At 40.5% G+C, this 20,622-nt stretch overlaps 1 protein-coding gene and 1 pseudogene across 2 annotated transcripts in view; one reads left to right on the top strand and one right to left on the bottom strand.

Moving 5' to 3' along the window:
* Positions 1-20,622, top strand: part of LUZP2 (leucine zipper protein 2) — a 494,920-nt gene that overhangs the window by 139,177 nt on the left and 335,121 nt on the right. The window lies entirely within an intron of this gene.
* LOC130860133 (FYVE, RhoGEF and PH domain-containing protein 1-like) lies at positions 884-3,110 on the bottom strand (annotated as a pseudogene).

Here is a 20,622-nt window from a genome sequence, read left to right as displayed (position 1 = left end):
GTTGCCCATGGGACATAACTCCAGTAAGGGCAACCAGAGCAAGTGGGTGGGGCTGGGGCCTCTTCACACATATATTTGTCATTGAGTCTATACTCTTGTTCCCACGACAAGTCTCCACATTTTATAGTTGTCCGGGGGTTCTTGTTAATAGCAGCACACACATCAAAGTTTACCAACATCGGACGTTCTAGATCTGTAATTTGTGTCTGATTGATCAGAAGCCCTCCTTCTTGGTGCCGAACCTCTAGCCAGTCTTCACTGGGGGGGATTTGGGGTCAAAACAAATATATTGGCCTGCTTGTTAACAAATAAAAGAGGTCGTTTTGTTATGTACACAGGTTCCTTGGACCTGCTCTTGGCAGGAGAAGTGAGTGTGGTAAAGTAAGGTCCAAGTGACCCCCTGACCTGATCTGGTCATGCGGATGCATGGAGTACACGAGGAGTCGATTTTGCTTTCCATTGCACTACAACTCAGTAGGGTATAAATCGCTACTACACAAAACATTTGATCGCACTTAATAATTCCGTTACCTTTGGGTAGATTATAGCCAACATGACCCCTTGTGTTTAGCCTATAGAAAACATCAAGGCCAGTGGTGTAACCAGTCCCTACAAGGCAGGGTGTCATTGTAACCCTGACTCTCAGATGTCCCTCGTCGAATTCCTCAAGCTTCCGCTGTGCGTAGACTGGAGTGACTGGAGCAGGGCTGAAGATCTCAGACAGGACTCGGTTGTCTCCGTAGGAAGACCCGAAGCGGCTGGTTCACATGAGCCTTGGCAGTCCAGTTCCTTCGCCCTTCTAGAGGTGTTGCTCTCTTCACCTGGGTGTAGTGGATCCACGGAGTGACTCCTGTAACTAGTCTTGAGGGTCCAATTCACGCTCTCAGCTTTCCCTGAACTTTGTGTCCTGTTTCTCCAGGATGGACCTCCAGCCCTGGGGTGTATGCTGGCTTCAGGCTGGGCTGCTCCTGGGCACCCCATGCAAGGCCATGTAGCCGTCAGTGCACACATGATTGGAGCGGTTGTTGTCATAGACGAGGCGGGCCCGGAACTCGGAGCACTTCCCACATACCACATGTCCACAGGCCTTGCACTGGTGCCTGCGGTTGGTGATGGAAGTGGAGGGCTCCTGGCGGCACATGCACATGGTGACTTCCTTTTCTCAGATGGGCTTAGGTGCCTGCTTCCCAAGATCCACGTTCAGAGAGTTGGGGGGTGTGTCTTCATCTTTCCTGTTTGTGGTGTTCAATCTAACATCTGTTCATGCGTCAGGAGGGTAGAGTTGATGGCCTGAACCCAGTCTTTCTTCTTCTCAGTCCTGGCCTGGAGCTCCAGGGAGCACTGCTTTCCTGACACCAGGAAGGTCCGAGGCAGATTGAGGTTGGAGCTTTCCTTTATTTAGCTCCATGCCATCTACATCTATGTGTGCCCGCATGCTAAACTTCTGGCCAAAGAGACATACCTAGGCACACAGTAAAGGAGATGGTCGTTGAATAGCATGAGGGATCAGTCTTGAGTGGTCCCGTTCTTTGCTGACAGCTTAAGGATGTGGTCTTCTTTTATGAGCTCTTTGGTGGGGCTGACCATGTCAGGTTGCCATGGACTTCCTCCTTCTGTACCTCATGGATGATCACTTTAAAGTGGGTGGAGCACTCTGTCCAGGTGTTGACCAGCTCCATGGCCCCATCAAAGTTTTTTACATCCTCACCATACATCTTGAGGAAGGGTGCCAGCTTCTGTAGGATGTCTCCAGGGCATGGGTAACAGTCCCATTCCTCCATGTGCTTCTCTAGCTCAGGCAGCAGGAACTGCTGATGGAAGCAATGCATGGAGCAGATGTTAGAGAAGATGCCATGGACGGCGTCAGCTGGGAAGGAACAGTGGTTCCGAACTTCTTCCAGCAGCCGGGCACAGAACTCCTGATCCGGGAGATGGAGCCTGGAAACGTAGGCCTTCTCGGTTTGCAGGAGCCCATTGGCAATGTGAATCACCTTCTGCTGCACAGTCAACTCCACAGACTCCTGTCTCCATCGGGGGCACTGGGATTTCTCTCTCCTTCTCCTTCTCCTCCTCGTCATCCTCCTCCTCCAGGTCACTGTCAACCTCCTGGGAGCTGGGCTGGTGGGGGTCAGCCAAACCAACAGGGACACTGGCCAGGGTAGGGGGCTCAGGGCAGAGGCTGTGGCTGGGGGTGGCGGGGAGGGCAGCATCACTGACGAAGCAGGTTTCCTCGCTGTTGGATGGTGAGATGATGCTGTCAATGCCTCTGTCCCAATTGGGCACCTTCTAGCTGTCCCAGGGCCCGGGAGCCAGCAGGAACAAGCAGCGGGGGGCCTTGCCCTCAGGGAGCTGGGCACTGGTGGCTGCAGGGGTGGCTGTGGCAACATGGCTGGTTCTGTGGGGCCTGGGCTGGGGCCAGGAGCGGGCCTATCTGAGGTGACAATCACAGGCTCTTTCAAATTTCTCAGTCAGCGAGGATACTGCTGCAGAACCGGGGCTGGCCTCTGCCCTGGAGGCCAGGCCCTTGGCTACTCGGGGGTCTGCAGGCAGTGGGCGTGATGGCAGGGGTGGAATGGGCTCAGGTGGTGGGGGCATCCGGGGCCTCTGCAGGTAGCTGGGCTTTGGAGGGACCTGTGGCTTTGGGCCCAGTGCCCGCTTCAGTGGTGAAGGACGCTGACTGGGGGTTTCCTCGGGAGGGCCAGGGTCTGAGCGAAGTCACTGGGCACCTTCTGGATGAGGCTCAAGGCTCTGGCCAGGACCAAGGGACAAACTTTTAACCAGGATCCGGTTTCCCTGGTGCAGCCCAGGCCGGGGTTGTGAGCCCTTCAGGTGGTAGGAGAAACACAGGGCCCAGTGGTGCTGTGGACTGGGGCTGCAGGGCAAGACCTGGGGGCCTGGAGTGACTCCCAGGCTGGAGTCCGAGGATCCAGCAAACTGGGGATCCAAGGGGCTGCTGAGAGCTGAGCCTGATCCCCTGGGTACTGGCAGTCCGGGCTTCTAGACTCCAGGGTCCGAGTCTGCATAGGCTGGTGGCGTAGCGCCAGGGAGTTGGCGGTTGGGTGTTTGGGCTCAGGAGGCCTGGCGCCCCCTGGGGCTCGGTGGCCGTGCATGGTCCGGGCCTAGGTGTGGGGCCCAGGCTCCCCGCTCAGCTCCAGCTCCTGGGGCGGAGGAGCCGGCGGAGCAGGCCCAGCGCCCGGCAGAGCAGCAGCCTCCGTCTCAGGGAATGGGGCTGTGGGCTCAGCCCCACTGCAGAGACTCAAGCCCCTGACTCTGGCCCCGGGCCAGCAGCCATGGCAGCGGTGGCAGTACCAGCAGCAGCCACGGTTACCGGTGCTGCAGTGCCAGGCATTGCCGGCCCAGGCCCCGCGCAGGGAGTGAGCTCAGCAGGGCTGGGGGCCCACTGGGGACCTCTGTCTATGCGGCAGCTGCTAGGTGAGGGTTGGGTTGTTGTGCTCAGTGCGGGCTCTCTTGTGAGCAGCGAGCCAATTCTGTGGCCCTGGGGCGAGTGGTCGGTATATTCTGAGTGCGGGGTCTCTTCTTTCTCCCCAAATGGGAATAGATCTGGGCTCTTCTGACTGGTTGGAAAAGGTTCTTCCTCCTGTGGCAGCGAAGGCTGGGGGGTGGAGGGGAGGAGAGAGGGAAGGGGAGGGAGGTACAAATCTGTCTGGCAAAAGGGGCAAGTCTTTTGGGGAAAACCTAATTTCTCAATAAGTCAGCTCAAAGAGTCAGCTGACGGAAGGGGAGGGTGAGCCTTAAAATTTTAAGAAAATAATCTTAGCAGAGGGCCCTAGGGCAAAAAGGCCATTTGGACATACACAATTTCTAAATCAAATCAGTAATCAATTGTCTCCCGCCCCCGTCTATCCTGCCTTGTGTCGGTGTTGCAAAAACAAACAAGGGTGGGTGCCCCCTCAAAAGAGGAGACCATTCAGGTGCCTGCCTGGCTGTGTCCCTGTGGGGAACGTAGGCGCCTCTTAGCTTTCGCGGGCCAGTGTAAACTCCTGGCCTGGATCTGACTAGCAGGGAGGGACTGGGTCCCCCAGAGACAGACACCGCCCTCAGCCATATGTGGTCACCACGGAACCTCAGGTTAGGGCCCACTCAGACTCCATAGCCACGAAGGCCATGGAGCCACACAGTCTCCCTGGAATGAGGATGAACCAGGGCACTCACTCACACACACATTCAGACCAGAGTTTATCACAGCTCCTCCCCGCTCTGGGAAGGTCCCTAACTGGTGGTCTTCTTACTGAAGACCGTAGGAGGTGATCAAGCTCCTCTTCCACCCAGAGACGGGACCTGACTGGGTTCAATGCCCCAGGGCCTTACTTGATCCTGTGGCTTTTCCTGGTGAGTTGGTCCATCCCTCCAATGAGTCCGATTGGGGCCTGGCCATCTGGAGAATCAGAGCACCAGTCCAAAAGAGAACCCAGAATACCATCAGGTGGCGTGCCTCCTCGTTCGTCTCAGAGCTCCTTCGCTCCGACTCGGCCGAGCCACCGGTGTGGTGGCTCAAGGAGCTGGCGTGGTTGGCATCTCGCTGGGGCCTCCATAAATGTTGCAGAAATCAGTCCATCGAGAAACCAAGCACCACACTCAGAGCGTTGCAGAACTCAGATTTATTAAGCCAGCGACCCCAGATGAGCTAACGCTCCAAAGTTCTGGGCCCCGTACTCAGGATGAGCTTTACTTTTATAGTGCACTTGTTTACAGAGCAAGCAAGTTTCCAAACAGAAACTTACAGGTGCAGAACATTCCATTTTTTAGCAAAACAACTTTAAGTTACATTGGATTGCTAGGTCATCCTGTTTTTTATTGTTTTTCTCAGCGCAGCAAGCATATTTCACAAAAGCAGAACAAGCATGGAGTTATTTTTAGCTGAGTGCAAGTTTCTAATTTTCCTCTTCAATAACACTGCTGAGTTTCTGTGCTATGTAGGATATCTCAAGAGGAAACAAATGTATGGTCTGAAATGCCAGAAGAGAGGGTCAGTGTTTGAAATGTAGTGAACACCGCATCTGTCCAATGGAGTTTGCTGGATCCAAGTGATATTTTCCCTTGTGACTTGTTCAAAATGCTTTGCTATTTTACTTACCAATCCCTGGGACACATTTAGAAAACGAACCCTTTTTGAGTGCTTCCTAGATGTTGGACACTGCTCTGTGAGGAGTCTTCCTAACTACTCCCCTAGTTAAAGATCATCTTAATTTTACAAATGAGCATTTGCCCACTGTGCATAATTAATGAGAGTTGAACAAAGTTCTGTTGGGCCTCAAAGTCCTTGTTTATTTCTTTAAGAAATGAAGGCACATATCTAAGAACTGGCTTGCTATAATTGTTTACAAGTTTTTATTATTCTTAAAATGTAAACAGGTAAAATTCAAAATGAGGTAGGAACGTCTATTGATACCAGGTTCCTAATATTGCATTCCTAAAATGCATTGTATCAATTGACTGGCTACTAAATAATATCCAAGCAAATATCCCCATTGCATTAATTTTCAATTGCTTTGCAATAAATTACCACAAACATTACCACAGGCTTAACCAGGAAAAAAGCTCATGTGGCTAGTTAGAGAGAATAAGGCTTAAACGAGTTGGTAATCAATTTAAAGACGTAGGAAAGGACTTGGTGGTTACCTAGGCCTACATGGGACATTGTACTGGTTTTCTATTGCTTCTGTAACAAAGTACCACAAATTTAGTTTATTATCTTACAGCTCTGTAGGTCGGAAGTCTGATGCGTGTATTACCAGCTAAAATCAAAGTGCTGGCAGGGCTTTGTTCCTTCCTGGAAGCTTTGAGAAAGAATGTGCTTCCAAGATCATTGCAGCTCTTGGGATAACTGAGTTTCATGCTGTTGTAGGACTGGGTCCCTTTTTTCTTGCTGAATGTTGGCTAGTTGTCACTCCAGATGCCACCCTCATTCCTATGCTTATGTCTCCCTTTCTTCAACTTCAAAGCCACCAACAGAAGGCCCAGTTCTCCTCACACTTTGAACCACTGATCTTTCTGTTTTTCTTGCTTCATCTCTTCTCTGCTAATAGCCAGAGGAAGTTTTCTGCTTTTGAGGGCCCCTGTGATCAGACTGAGCCCCCTTGGATAATCCAGGATAACCTCTCTATCTTTAATGTAGCCTTACTTACAACTGCAAAGCCCATATTGCCATGTAGTTATCCACAGATTCTGGGGGTTAGGGCATGGAATCTTTGCCAGAGTTGGAGGCAAGGTGTGAGAAATGATCCTGCCAAGTGTTCCACAGACACGCTGAATGATACTGGGTTTTATTTTTTCTTAGTGTAATAGTAAACCAGAGGCATCGTCTATGCAGATGTAAGACCTGATTTGATCTATATTCTTGAAAAAGATAATGACATATGGAGGAAAAAACAAACGAGAATGAAAGAAGAAGAAGGCTATTTAGAATGCTCTCAAAATAGAGTGAGAGAGAATGAAATCATAATTTTGGGGGATGGTAGAAGTGATTGAAGTGGTTAAATTTTGGATATTTATTTTGAAGGGAAAGCTGACAGGACAAATTAGATTATTAACAAAAGTAGAAGCAAGATGAGTTCTAAAGTTTGGACCAAGCAATTGAGGAAATGGTGTGCTTTTAGAACAAGGATTTTTAATCTTTTTTTGTTCCGTAAATCATTTTGGCAGCAGTGAAGCCTATGGAACTTTTCTCAGAATGTTTTTTAATACATAAAAAAAAGATGCATAGGATAAAAAGAACCAATTTATTGAAATATAGTTATCAAAATATTATTAAAATATTTGTGATATTGTGATATATGTGCTTCTTCATTATTGTATTGTGTAACATGGTAGGAGGGATTCTAGGATGATCCCAAGATTCCTGTCTCCTGATGTATAACCCACTTGTCCTTAAGTATGAGAGGAACATCTGAGTATGATGAAGGTTGTTTCAGAGATTAGGTTATAGTATATGGCAAAGGTGAAGAGATTTTTGTAGATGTAATTAAGTCAATAATCAGTTCATTTTGAGAAACCAAAAGAAGGATTAATCTGGGTGGGCATGGCCTAATCATGGACCCTTTGAAAGATGGTCTAACATCAGAGACTGTTAACTTTGATTTTTTTTTTCTGAACATATTCTTTATTCATGTATTAAATATATCATATGGATGTTAATGTATTTTCATATCACCTGACTAAACAGAAAAGCAGACCACCATTTCCAATGCCCTGAAATTTCTGAAACTTGAAATTGCTCAAGTTAACTTTGAAGAAGCAAGCCCCTGTGCATTCTACAACTGCAGGAAAATGAATTCTGCAAACCACCGTGTAAGCTTGGAACAAGACCCTGTGCCTCAGATGAGGTTACAAATCCGGTTTTGTTGCAGCCTTGTGAGCTGCAGTAAAACCCGAGCTTGGGACCCAATTAAATTGTGCCTGGACACCTGACCCAGGTGGTTTTAAACCACCAAGTTTGTGTTTTGAAGTCTGCAGCAGTAGAAAACAAGTACACATAAAAGGATCTAGCAATGGGTCTGCTAACTTCTGTGATTTCAAAGTACTAATGAGCATGAATTACATACTTAGATTATCTGCCACCACCATAATGTAATGTGAAGATATCTGTTTTTCCGCTTGTGACAAAGTCACAGGAAATGCTTATTCTGCTATGCTTAGTTGCTGATGTTCATAACAGAAGGAAATACTAAATTTTAGCTATCAGCTGGTAAAAGTAAAGGTGTAGTTTTTCCTCAACAAGGTTCACAGATACTCTCAATTCTTTCTGGATTGCCTGGGGAGAGGGTATGGACACAGATGTTCCCTGCTCATAAAGTTTCTTTGTCACTAAGAATATGTACTGGGTCTTTTTAGAAAGACTTTATACAAACTATCTAAATTGAAACAGAAAATGCAGTCACTGTAATCTTCAGTTTCCCAGAAACATTCATTTAAGCAAGGTGCCCTTTCAGTTAATACGTGTTTTATTATGTTATCGGATGCAAATAGAGGAACAGTTTGGTAACATTTCTAAACCATTCTTTTTAATTAGACTACTTTCAAAAAACATTTGGGCATTTTTTTTTTTTTTTTTTTTTTTTTGGCACACGGACTTAGTTGCTCCGTGGCATGTGGGATCTTCCTGGAGCAGGGATCGAACCCATGTCCTCTGCATTGGCAGGCAGATTCTTAACCACTGCGCCACCTAGGAAGCCCCGACATTTGGGCATCTTATGATAAAAGACATAAAATAATTCTGCTTAAGTAAAGACCTGAAATACATATTGATTCATATGTTTGGGAGATGGGAGAGATAGTTTTGTAAAAAATCTAGACGCTTAAAATCTCTATATTCTTGTATGCTAAAGTAAAAAAGTGCATTATGTGCTTGGATGACTGTTACACACTGCTCAGTAATTTTACTCTATCAAAAACATTGAAACTGTAAGTTCATTCTCTAGGTCTGTTGGTTACCTGTGGGGATGGGTGGGAGGGAGGGTTAGTTAGGGAGTTTGGGATTGACATGTACACACTGCTGTATTTAAAATGGATAACCAACAAGGACCTACTGTGTAGCACAGGGAACTCTGCTCAACATTTTGTAAAAACCTAATTGGGAAAAGAATTTGTAAAAGAATAGATACATGTACATGTATAACTGAATCACTTTGTTGTACACCTGAAACTAACACAACATTGTTAATCAACTATACTCCAATATAAAATAAAATGTTAAAACAAAAAACAAACAAAAAAAGCCCACAGAAAACAACAAAAAATAAAGAATATTAATATTTAAGAAAAAAAAAAAAAAACATTGAAGCCATACCTTTAAAAAGAGATCATTCACTTTAAGAGAAAACATTGTTTTTAGCCACCAAGTTACATATATAGTTATGTTTTAAAACACAGAAATACAGAAATATTTGACATCATTCTTTTTTCACATTTTCTGAAATTTAATGCACTAACAATCTAGAAATACAATATGTGTTTTTACCTTGTTTCTGTACTCTCCCTGATTTGTAGGCAATAATAAAATATTAACTCACAGGAGATTTGGAGCTTGAGCTCCTTTGCTTCACTGCCATGAGATTACTAATTGGAAGATAAATCCAATGTTGGCATAGGAAGTTGAATAAAACTTCATGAGGATTGTGCCAGTTTAGAAACACTCTCAACATCTGGTGCCTTTTTGAAACAATTAGCACCCTTGTTAGATTCTGTGGGGTCTGCTCAATGGGCTGCAGACAGATGCTTGGATCAGATGTCACCTTGCACAGCTGGGGCTGCTGTGTCAGCAGGTACCTATGTGCTCCACTCTTGTCTCCTTGTCAGCACAGCTGTACTTTCTGGTACATTGGATTTGAGTGTTGCTAGAACTACTGAGCTCAATTTTCCTTTGTTTTGAAAGTCCATCTTATCAAAAATATTCATTAGCCTCTATTTCTTGGGCTGGCGAGAAGTAGGTTTATATTTCCCTAAGATTCATTATTTCACTGTTGCATTTTAAATTAATACTCTTACAAATATGGTGAAATTTAACCATTTGTGAATCTAATTAAAAGACATTTATTGATTCATTATATTTTTTTAAATTTTCGTTGAGGTTGGTTAAGAAACTAAATAATAATAATAATAATAATAATAATACTTGGAAAGAGAAGCATGCCTAAATTAGTCATTTACCAGAAAGGGAGGAGGAGACACCCTGTTCCTAAGAGAAAACCTCAATCCAGTATACCCCTTTTTCACTCTCCACAGTAATTTTGGCACTTTTTTCACAATCAGCAGATGCAATTTATTGTAAATAGAAGCAATGCCCACAGGTGCACAAACAGGTAATTTAAAAGACTATAGTAACTATAGTAAGCATCAAATTAATGATCACCAAAAATTTCTGGAAAAGAAGAATAAAAACAATCAATATATAAGTATTAAACTCAAAACAAAATTAATCAAAAAATTAAAACAAAAAATCACAAGGAATTAATAAGGTGAATATGAGATTTTAAAATTAGCATAGTTTTTAGCTTCAGAGACATGGTAAGACATCACATCCATAAAACAAAAAAGTTTACCGTGAAAAATCACCATTTGCAGATCATGGAAATTATTTATATAATTCTTTTACAAAAAATACATAAGGAGATTCTTAAAAGGCCTTTGCTTGAATATCTAGATTTTAAAATAAATATGTACTATTTAAAAATTCCTAGATGGCAGAAAGAATTAAACTAGAATATAGATTTATAAAATAGAATATCCAGACTAAAATTTCTACCAGCAATCGGCAGAAAAGAAAAATGAAATCTCAGCATGGCTCTATAAATGTCTAGAGGAAAACTGAGATACTTGAGGAAATAAAATATTCAAAGAAATAATATTATTCCAAAAAATTTCGAATTATGTTGAAAGATCCAAATCTTCTAAGCAGTGATAGCACACAGAAACAATGCCTGGGTGCCTGTAAGTAACCCCCAACCCTCCAGGCCTCTAGTCATTTATTTTATAAGGAAGAAAGTCATAAAAAATAAATGAAAATGTAGGAAAAACTTGAAGAAAAAAAAATGATACCAAAGTCTTTATATCAGAGAGTTGAAAGTTTTCAAAGAAGTCTCTTCAGCATTGGAAAAGGAGAGATGAATAGTCCCTATGTTAACATTCAAACATGAAATAAAATGAATTCAGGGGCTATGAAATTAAGAGACAATTATATAATTGAATCTTTTCCCCTGACTTGGAAGAGAGGTTTCCCTCAGATAGATTCAGATTTGAATCATGGGAAGGGCAGTACCCACAGAATGACTCATTAAACAATTTTTGTCCTCATAAGTTTGGAAGTCAAGACTTTTCAATGTTATTGCTACCATATAGGTGATGAAGGATTGTTTCAGCTAAAACACAAAGCTAAACAAAACCAGCATTCTATTGAAAAATTTGGAGAAGAAGGAAAGCATGATGGGAAGAATACATACGTGGACCTATACATGTGTTTTTTCTAATCTTTACTTCATTATTCAATTACACTATGGCTTTCTACAAGTCATTTAACCTTTTCAGCCCCAGTTTTCCTGCCAAATTTTTTTGTAAGAACACAATGAGAAAACATAGAGAAACATCCTTTAATAACAGCTATATACATGTTAAATGACATTATCAATATTGTCCATGAAATCTCCTAATTATTCATCCACATATTCGAAATGCACACTATCTTACTTAACTCCCCCAAATTAAGTACTCTTGAACACAGGCACACTTCTCTTTATTGTGTTTCACTTTATTACACTTCACAGATATTGTGTTTTTTACAAATTGAAGGTTTGTGACAACCTTGTGTTGAGCAAGTCTATTAGCACCATTTTCCAATAACATTTGGTGCTTCACATCTCTGTATCATATTTCAGTAGTTCTCCTAATATTTCAAACCTTTTTATTATCATTGTATTTGTTATGGTGATCTGTGATCAGTGATCTTTGATGTTACTAATTGTGATTGTTTTGGGACACCAGCAAATGTGGCAGTATAAGATGACAAACTTATGAGTTAAAGCAGCTGATGACTTTAAGTTGAAGCTCATTTACCATTTAAAAAATCCTGGGGTCACTAAGAGAGTGAAGTAAGTCAGAGAAAGACAAATATTATATGTTATTGCTTATATGTGGAATCTAAAAAAATGATACAAATGAACTTATTTAGAAAACAGAAATAGAGTCACAGATGTAAAAAACAAACTTATGGTTCCTGGGGGGAAAATGGGGGGAGGGATAAATTGGGGGGATTGGGACTGACATATCCACACTACTATATATAAAATAAATAACTAATAAGGACCTACTGTATAGCACAGGGAACTCTACTCAATACTCTGTAATGACTTATATGGGAAAAGGGTCCGAAAAAGAATGGATATATGTATATGTATAACTGATTCACTTTGCTGTACAGCAGAAACTAACACAACACTGTAAATCAACTATATTCCAATAAAAATGAAGAAAAATTTTTTTAAAGAATTATGCTAAATCTCCTCTGCTGTGCTCTATAAGCAGAATGTCAAATCCTGGATGACAACAGACAGATGGACTCTTGAAATTCAGCAATGGCTTTGAGAGAGCTTGTATTCTAAATATTTGTTTACAACATGGTTTACTGGATATTTTAAGCCCACTGCTCAGAAAAAAAGATTTCTTTCAAAATATCATTGCTCATTAACGATGCATGTGGTCATTCAATATCTCTGGTGGTATGAGGAGATAAATGTTGTTTACATGCCTACTAACAAAGCCTGATCCATTCTGCAGCTCATGGATCAAGGAGTCATTTCAAATTTCAAGTCTTATTTTCTTAACAAATATGTTTCCTAAGGCTATAGCTGCCATAGATAGTTATTCCTCTAATGGATCTTGGAAAAATCAATTGAAAACCTTCTGGAAAGGATTCACCATTCTACGTGACATTAAGAATGTTCCTGATTCAGGGAAAGAGGTCAAAATATCAACATTAACAGGAGTTTGGAAGACGTTGGTTCCAACTCTCATGGGTGACTTCAAGGAATTCAAGACTGTAAATGCTGTAGAACTAGCAAGAGAAGTGGAGTTAGAAGTGGAGCCTGAAGATGTGAATGAATTGCAACCACATGACAAAACTAACGAATGAGAAGTTGATTCTAATGGAGGTGCAAAGAAAGTGGTTTCTCGAGATGGAAACTACTTCTGAAGATTCTGTTAAGGTTGCTGAAATGACAATGAAGGATTTAAAATATTATGTAAACTTAGTAGATAAAGCAGTGGCAGGATTTGAGAGGGTTGACTCCCATTTTGAAAGAGGCCCTACTGTGGGTAAAATGCTACCAAACAGCATTGCATGCCACAGAGAACTCATTCCTGAAAGGAAGAGTCAGTCATCGTGGCCAACTTCATTGTTGTCTTATTTTAAGAAATTGTCAAAGCCACACCAGCCTTCTGCAAACTCCACCCTGACCATTCAGAGGCCATCAATAGGACCATCTACCAGCAAAAAGATTATGACTCTCTGAAAGCTTCCATTATGTTTAACATTTTTTTTAGCATGAAGTATTTTTAAATTGATATGTACATTTTTTTTAGACATAATGCTATTGCATACTTGATAAACTCCAGTATAGTGTAAACATAATTTTTATACTCATTGAGAAAACAAAAAATTTATGTAACTCAATTTATTTTGTTATTTGCTTTATTGCTGTGGTCTGGAACTGAACCTACAATATCTCTGAGGTATGCCTGAATATAAATGTGAACATTTAATATGAATGCATGCTATGTTAAAGGAATTAGATTATTCACTCTGTAGAATGAAGGTCATGGTGGGGAGGACATAGAGTTTATATATTCAGAGACCTGCTTTTCATTCCTAAGATTTCTGACTTGCAGTCCAGATTTCTAAGGACATTTAACTCCCAACAACTTAAGGACCTGAGCAGACATAGCAAGTGATAAATAGGTTTAGTCAAAAATATAAAATATACCATCTAAGCAGACAGACAGACTCTTGGAGTTCAACAGTGGTCTTGAGAAGGCTGCTATTTGCACTGGCAGAACAGAATTGAATTTTTAGCAATCCATGTACCCTAAAACTAAAGTCTTCTGACTCCTTTCAGGAGAGTAAATTCTCCAATGCAAAAACTCAGAGAATGAAGAGAATTCGTAAGGTAGATACTTTTTTTCCAAAGAGTTTATAAATTAAACTTTACAGAAATGGGAACTATGAAGCAGCAAAACTGACAACTAATATCAGTGTCAGGATGGCATGCATGGTATTGAATATTATAGGGGACAAATGCATTCTGCCTTCAAAGAGTTCATAGTGCACATTTGATCTAATTATTACAGGAAAACAACTGTGGTTTTCTTGCCTTTTTAATCATTAGTTTCACTGCAGGTACTTATCTAGAATTTTTTGCTTATAAGTAATAGAAACTCAACTCCAACATTTAAGCATAAAAAGGGAATTATTTGGTCTCATTGGAGAATCCAGAGTTAGTCTACTGGGCTTCTGTCATGGCTGGTTGAAGGAACTCCAAGAATGTCCTCAGGATTTGGTGGGTGTTCATATCTTGTATTTCCCCATGTAGTTTTATTCTCAAGTTGTCGCTCTCCATATGGAGAAAAATGACACGGAAGCTCCAGAAACATATCTACACAAACTGGCAATACCTGCAGAAAGAGAATGTCCATTCTTGAAAAACACTGGGAATTAATTACTGTAGTCAAAGGTACGGAATCCTCTGATTGATCAGCTTTCCATGTGACGGAAAAGTCGTACAAGAGTGACTCCCCTAAATAAATAATGTGCTTTTTTTAGGAGGGAAAATAAATGTGGCTCAGCAAAACTACAAATGTTGCTTATATTGCAAATCCCCTGCTCTCAATTAACTCAACTTTTCTCATGAGATATGAAATGTACAAAAAGAAGTTGAGAAGAAAGGGGAGGCAAGGGTTAAATATGACTTTGCCCAGTTAGAACTTGAGTATACATCGTATTTTCCTGGATAGTTAAATGTTAATAATGTCCAATTTTCCAACCATAGATTTCAAAATGATGTTCAGAATATGTAGTCAAACTTGAGTTTTTCATTAAATTATTTTCCCTTTAAGTGGAAAGCTTGGGTTAAGTACCTAGTGAAATAGAATCTCATTACCTTGTGGCTGGCAGGCAGCAAGGTGAAATACTAGAATGAGAAATCAGAACTGAGTTCAAGATCTGACTCTGATAGTAACTGCCTTGTGACCTTGGAATTAATGCTCTTTTTGACTTCAGCTTTCTCCTGAGTAGAATGATAGCATTAGGGCAAGTAATGCTTGTGCCCAGGCTTATCCAGAAGCAAAATAAGCAGTTTGTTCCCCCTACACATCAAACATTCCTCTCTTCCAAATCATTTATTATTCTTATGCTAAGTTGTTTTCAGTTTTACTCAAGTATGTTTTATCTCCCAGTACTTTTCAATTCTATCCCTGGAATAAAAAAAAAAAATCTATATAGACTCTCTAAATGCTTTCCTGATTAATATTAATGATTTTCTTTTAAGTGATCTGTGCATTTTCATAGAACTAAACTTTGGGGATTACAATTAATGCTATGATTGTTGTAAACTGTTAGAGGAAGCTGCCAATGAATCTTTTCAATTCTTTTTTTCCCACCCAAAGTTCTGTGTTGTGAAAAGGCCATCCTCAGATATATAAATGTGTTTAGGTTTCTGGGTGGGAGGATGAGATGTTTTGGTTTATTTTAAGTGGGCATATTTTGTAGTAACTGCCATTGGCTATACCTCATTGGTTTTATTAGTACAATGTTCATGTTAATATTTGACGAATTGTGTTTTGCCAGTGCTATACCAAATAGGCACCTGGACTGTTCTTAGACTTTAAAAAGGCAGTTTCTTTTAGTTTAGGTCATGAATCTTGAAAAACCTTGTCATAAAGGAAAGGGAGGAGAAGAATAATTTCAACTGAAGACCTTATTTACCAATCAGGTCACCTTTAACTATCCTTGATTATGACTTTTTAATTTTAAATATATAATGGTAGAATACTAAGCATATAAAGACAGCAATCAATTGTATGTTTGTCTGGCTGTATTCTGATGTAATGATAATTAAGATAAACTGAAACATATTTAATAATAGCAATTAATTTTTTTAATTTTTCAAAAAATTTTAATTCAATTTTTATTTTATATTGCACTATAATTGATTTAAATGTTGTGTTAGTTTCAAGTGTACAGCAAAATGATTCAGTTATACAAATACACATATCCATTCTTTTTCAGATTCTTTTCCCATATAGATTATTACAGAATATTGATAGAATTCCCTGAGCTATACAGTAGGTCCTTGTTTCGATAAATAATTGCAGTTAAAAACAATGCTGTAAGTTTAAATTAAAAGGGTAAAATGTAGTCTAGGTAATGTTCCTTAGAGAAGCTTCTTGGTATAATCTTGCATTTTCATTTTTGTAGTTAAAATACAGTGTTCATGTAAGTAACACTAGGCTTGGAGTCAAAAACACTAGACCGAGGTCGCAACACTGGTACTTAGAGCTCTGTGACCATAGAAATCAGAGAACTTCACAGCTATTAACCTTAAATAAATTAAAAAATAGTAATTACTTTATTATCTTTTCTTATGTGAAGACTATTATGATCTCAAAAACTTTTATAGACACTATAAATTATGATATCATCCCCATTTTATGGATAAGCTGAAACTTCAGATAGTTAAATATTTAAGATCAATCATATCAGCATATGAACCCAGGACTAACTGACTTCAGTGTGTGAGCCCTGAATCTATGTGATTTGTCACATCAAATGCCTACCCTCTCAGTCCAGGATAGACCACCTACCAAATTGCTGCCTTGGAATTCTTCCTAGTTTGCTGTCATTTGAATGCATGCACAGACACTCACACACATTTATTTCAGGTAAGATATTTTATATTTATATTAATACATTTGTAAGCCTGTTTTGATTTCTAGAGTTTTAAATAAATTTGTAGAAAATTCCCTTCACCAAAAATTTTTTAAAAACGTGCTTCCAACAGGTTTAGATTTGTGTTTCGCTTCATTTTTTAAAAATTAATGAATTAAGTATTCATTTTGGTTTCTGTAAAATCAGTACTTATCATTAATACAACTTCCCCTATTAATTTTGAGTATGTTTGTTTTTCTGTAGCTGTCTGTCATTGTCATTGCCAATCTTAATTGGTGTAGTTTCATAATGAATTTCCATTCTCCCACTAAATCCAGTTCCCCCTCTTAATTCTTTCTTCCCGAAGATGCCCAAGTCATTTTATATATTTTTATCTTTAAAATTTTTAGAATAATTAAAAAATGATTTTCCAAAATCCTACCCAGATGGTAGTTAATATTGATTCAATTCATATTATCAATTTAAGGTGACTGAAATAATTATATATTTATCACTGTGAATCTTCCATTCCAAGACAACAGGAATATGCCTTTGAAACTGTTCAAGTCCTCTTTTGTATCTGTGTAGATTTTTAATGTTTTCTTCCTATGGATCTTGCTTATTTTTTTTTAACTTATTCCTAGGGTTTTAGTATGTTTTATTTATAAATTTTATCTAAGATTTTTCTTCTTGGATTGCAAACATTCCCCTTGTACAACTCTGTTAATTCCCCTAGTTGTCATTTTATTTTTTTTATTTTTTTAAATAAATTTATTTATTTATTTACTTACTTTATTTATTGGCTGCATTGGGTCTTTGTTGCTACACAGGGGCTTTCTCTAGTTGCGTGAGCAGGGGCTACTCTTCATTGTTGTGTGCAGGCTCCTCTTTGCGGTAGCTTCTCTTGTTGCAGAGCACAGGCTCTAGGCATGCGGGCTTCAGTAGTTGTGGCATATGGGCTCAGTTGTTGTGGCTCGTGTGTCTAGAGCACAGGCTCAGTATTTGTGGCACACAGGCTTAGTTGCTCTGTGGCATATGGTATCTTCCTGGGGCAGAGATCGAACCCATGCCCCCTGCATTGCCAGGCAGTTCTTAACCACTGTGCCACCTAGGAAGTCCCTCGTTGTCATTTTATTGATGAATTTATTGATGAATGATTACTACTAATGTCTGTTCTTATAAAAAGCACTGCTGTGAACATATCTGCATGTAAACATTTGATTTGGAAATTATTGATATTCAGATAGATGTAACAAAATACTGCATACTAAAGTCCTATAGATTTTTCTTTCTTTCTTGACTAAAGTAATCTTTTCTCACACACACACAAACACACACACACACACACATACACACACAAACTTTCAAAGCAAATTTAAGATACTTAGTACTGCCTACACAAAGACTAACATTCCTTTCTGAATGTCATTTTCAATGTGGGGTAATTTTAATGGACACACTGGACAGATGGTATTTTTTATGCAGGAGAATTTAAAAAGACTCCCATTCCCTGAATAACACACTAATCTAGTTGAAATTGTGTGCTAAATCTTCCAGAACATTAGGCCTTCCTAACAATTGTAAAATACAAAGGTAATTGATATAATCAATAGGCTACATAAGTGAGGGAGGAATATTTTAATTTAGCTCTCAAAGCAAGAGTAAGGGGCATTTATTTATTTAATCTTTTCCTTTTTCCTTGCTCTTAGAAGACAAAAAAGCACACTCTATTTGACATGCCTAGCGCATGCTAATGTTGTGAGGGAATGGGCTTTTCAGCAAAATGTATTCTGGACCAATTGCAGTTTTGATTGAGAGATATCTCTCACAGTGCAATTTATTAAATATTGTGCAATGTACTTCTATACATATATTTATATTCTGAATTGTGAAGTGAGCCCAACTTTGAAATTTGGGGCCAGATAATTCTTTGTTGTGGGGTCCTGTCCAGTGTCTAGCAGATGGGACACATATACCTTTAGTTGTAACAACTAAAATGTCTCTAGACATTGCTAAATATCCCAGGAAGGGCAAAATTAACCCCATTTGAGCCACACTGCATTAGAGCCTTCTTTTCAGAGTAAATGTTCTGGGAGTCTAGGATACATTTTCCATTTTCTTTTCTTTGTTTGAGTTTTTTTTTAACATTGATGATTTCTTCATTTTATTTATTTATTTATTTATTTATTATTTTAATTTTTTGTCTGCATTGGGTCTTCATTGCTGCACACGGGCTTTCTCTAGTTGTGGAGAGCAGGGGCTACTCTTCACTGCAGTGTGTGGGCTTCTCATTGTGGTGGCTTCTCATTGTGGACCATGGGCTCTAGGTGCGCAGGTTTCAGTAGTTGCAGCATGCAGGCTCAGTAGTTGTGGCACATGGGCCCTAGCGCATACAAGCTTCAGTAGTTGTGGAGGGCATGCTCTAGAGCCCCGCTTAGTAGCTATGGCACACAGGCTTAGTTGCTCTGCAGCATGTGGGATCTTCCCGGACCAGGAATCGAACCCATATCCCCTGAACTGGCAGATGGATTCTTTTAACCACTGCACCACCAGGGAAGTCCTGTTGGAGATGTTATTGACGTGCAAAAATCTGTACGTATTTAATGTATATGTGTTGATAATCTTGAATGCTTGTGAAATTGCCACAATAAACAATGTCATAAACATAAACATCACCTGTAAATTTTTCTCCCTTTCTCTTATTTTGTAATAAAAAGATTTAACATTAGATCTACCATCTTAAATTTTTTCTAAGTATATAATACACTGTTGTTAACTATATGAATAATGCTGGACAATAAATCTCTAGGACTTATTCATCTTGTGTAACTGAAACTTTGCACCCTATGACCAACATCTCCCCAATTTACCCTTCCCTCAGCCCTTTGTAACCACCTTTGTACTCTCTGCTTCTATGAATTTGACTATTTTAGATTCCTTATATGTAATATAAGTGGGATCCTATGGTATTTGTTCTTCTGAGACTAGCTTTTTTCTCTTTTCATAATATCCTCCAAGTTCCTTCATGTGGTAGTAAATGGAACGATTCCCTCTTAAAAAAAAATTCCATTTTATGCATAACCACCTTTTCTTTTTTCAAAATCCTGGATCATCTTCACCATCATTATTCTGAATCCTTTTTCTAGAAGAGTGCCTATCTCCTCTTCATGTAGTTGTTTTTCTGGGGTTTTATCCTGTCCCTTCATCTGGTAGAAACTCCTCTGCCTTTTCATTTTCTCTGTCATTCTGTGGCTGTGATTTTCAGTTGCACAAGATGAAATACTGCTGATACTGCTTAATACTGCTGTCTGCCCTTTTGTGCAGGAAGCTGTCTAGGAGGCTCGTGCATGCTTCCTGATGGGAGGGACTGATGGTGGGTTGGGCTGGGTGGGTGGAGCTCAGTAAAACTTCAATCCAATTTGGTGCGTGGAGCTCAGTGACACTTTAATCTGCTTGTCTGCCAATGGGTGGGGCTGTGTTCCCACCCTGCTGGTCATTTGGCCTGAGATGACCCAGCACTGGAGCTTACAGGCTCTTTGGTGGAGCTAATGGTGGACTCTGGAAGGGCTCACGCCAATGAGCACTTCCCAGAACCCCTGCCCCCAGTGCCCCTGTCTCCTTGGTGAGCCACAGCTGCCCCCCACCTCTTCAGGCAACCCTCCAACACCAGCAGGTAGGCCTGGTTCATTCTCCTATGGGGTCACTGCTCCTTCCCCATGGGTGCTGGTGAGCACACTCTTTTGTGTGCCCTCCAAGAGTGGAGTCTCCATTTTCCCCAGTCCTGTAGAGGTCCTGCAATCAAATCCCGCTGGCTTTCAAAGTCTGATTCTCTGGGGATTCCTCCTCCCGTTGCTGGACCCCCAGGTTAGGAAGCCTGACATGGGGCTCAGAACCCTCAGGACTTCTGTGGTATAACTGTTCTCCAGCTTGTGAGTCACCCACCCAGCATTTATGGGATTTGATTTTAATGCAGTTGTGCCCCTCCTCCTGTCTCATTGTGGCTTCTCCTTTGTCTCTGGATGTGGGGTGGTTTTTTTTTTGGTGAGTTCCAGTGCCTTTCTGTTGATGGTTGTTCAGCAGTTAGTTGTAATTCCATTGCTCTTGCAAGAGGGAGTGAGCGCATGTCCTCGTACTCTGCCATCTTGATTCTCTCTCCATAACCACCTTTTCTTTATCCATTCATCTGTCTATGG

The sequence above is a fragment of the Hippopotamus amphibius genome, chromosome 9 (genome assembly GCF_030028045.1).
Source record: "Hippopotamus amphibius kiboko isolate mHipAmp2 chromosome 9, mHipAmp2.hap2, whole genome shotgun sequence".
Lineage (NCBI taxonomy): Eukaryota > Metazoa > Chordata > Mammalia > Artiodactyla > Hippopotamidae > Hippopotamus > Hippopotamus amphibius.
This window is presented reverse-complemented; position numbering and strand designations above follow the sequence as displayed.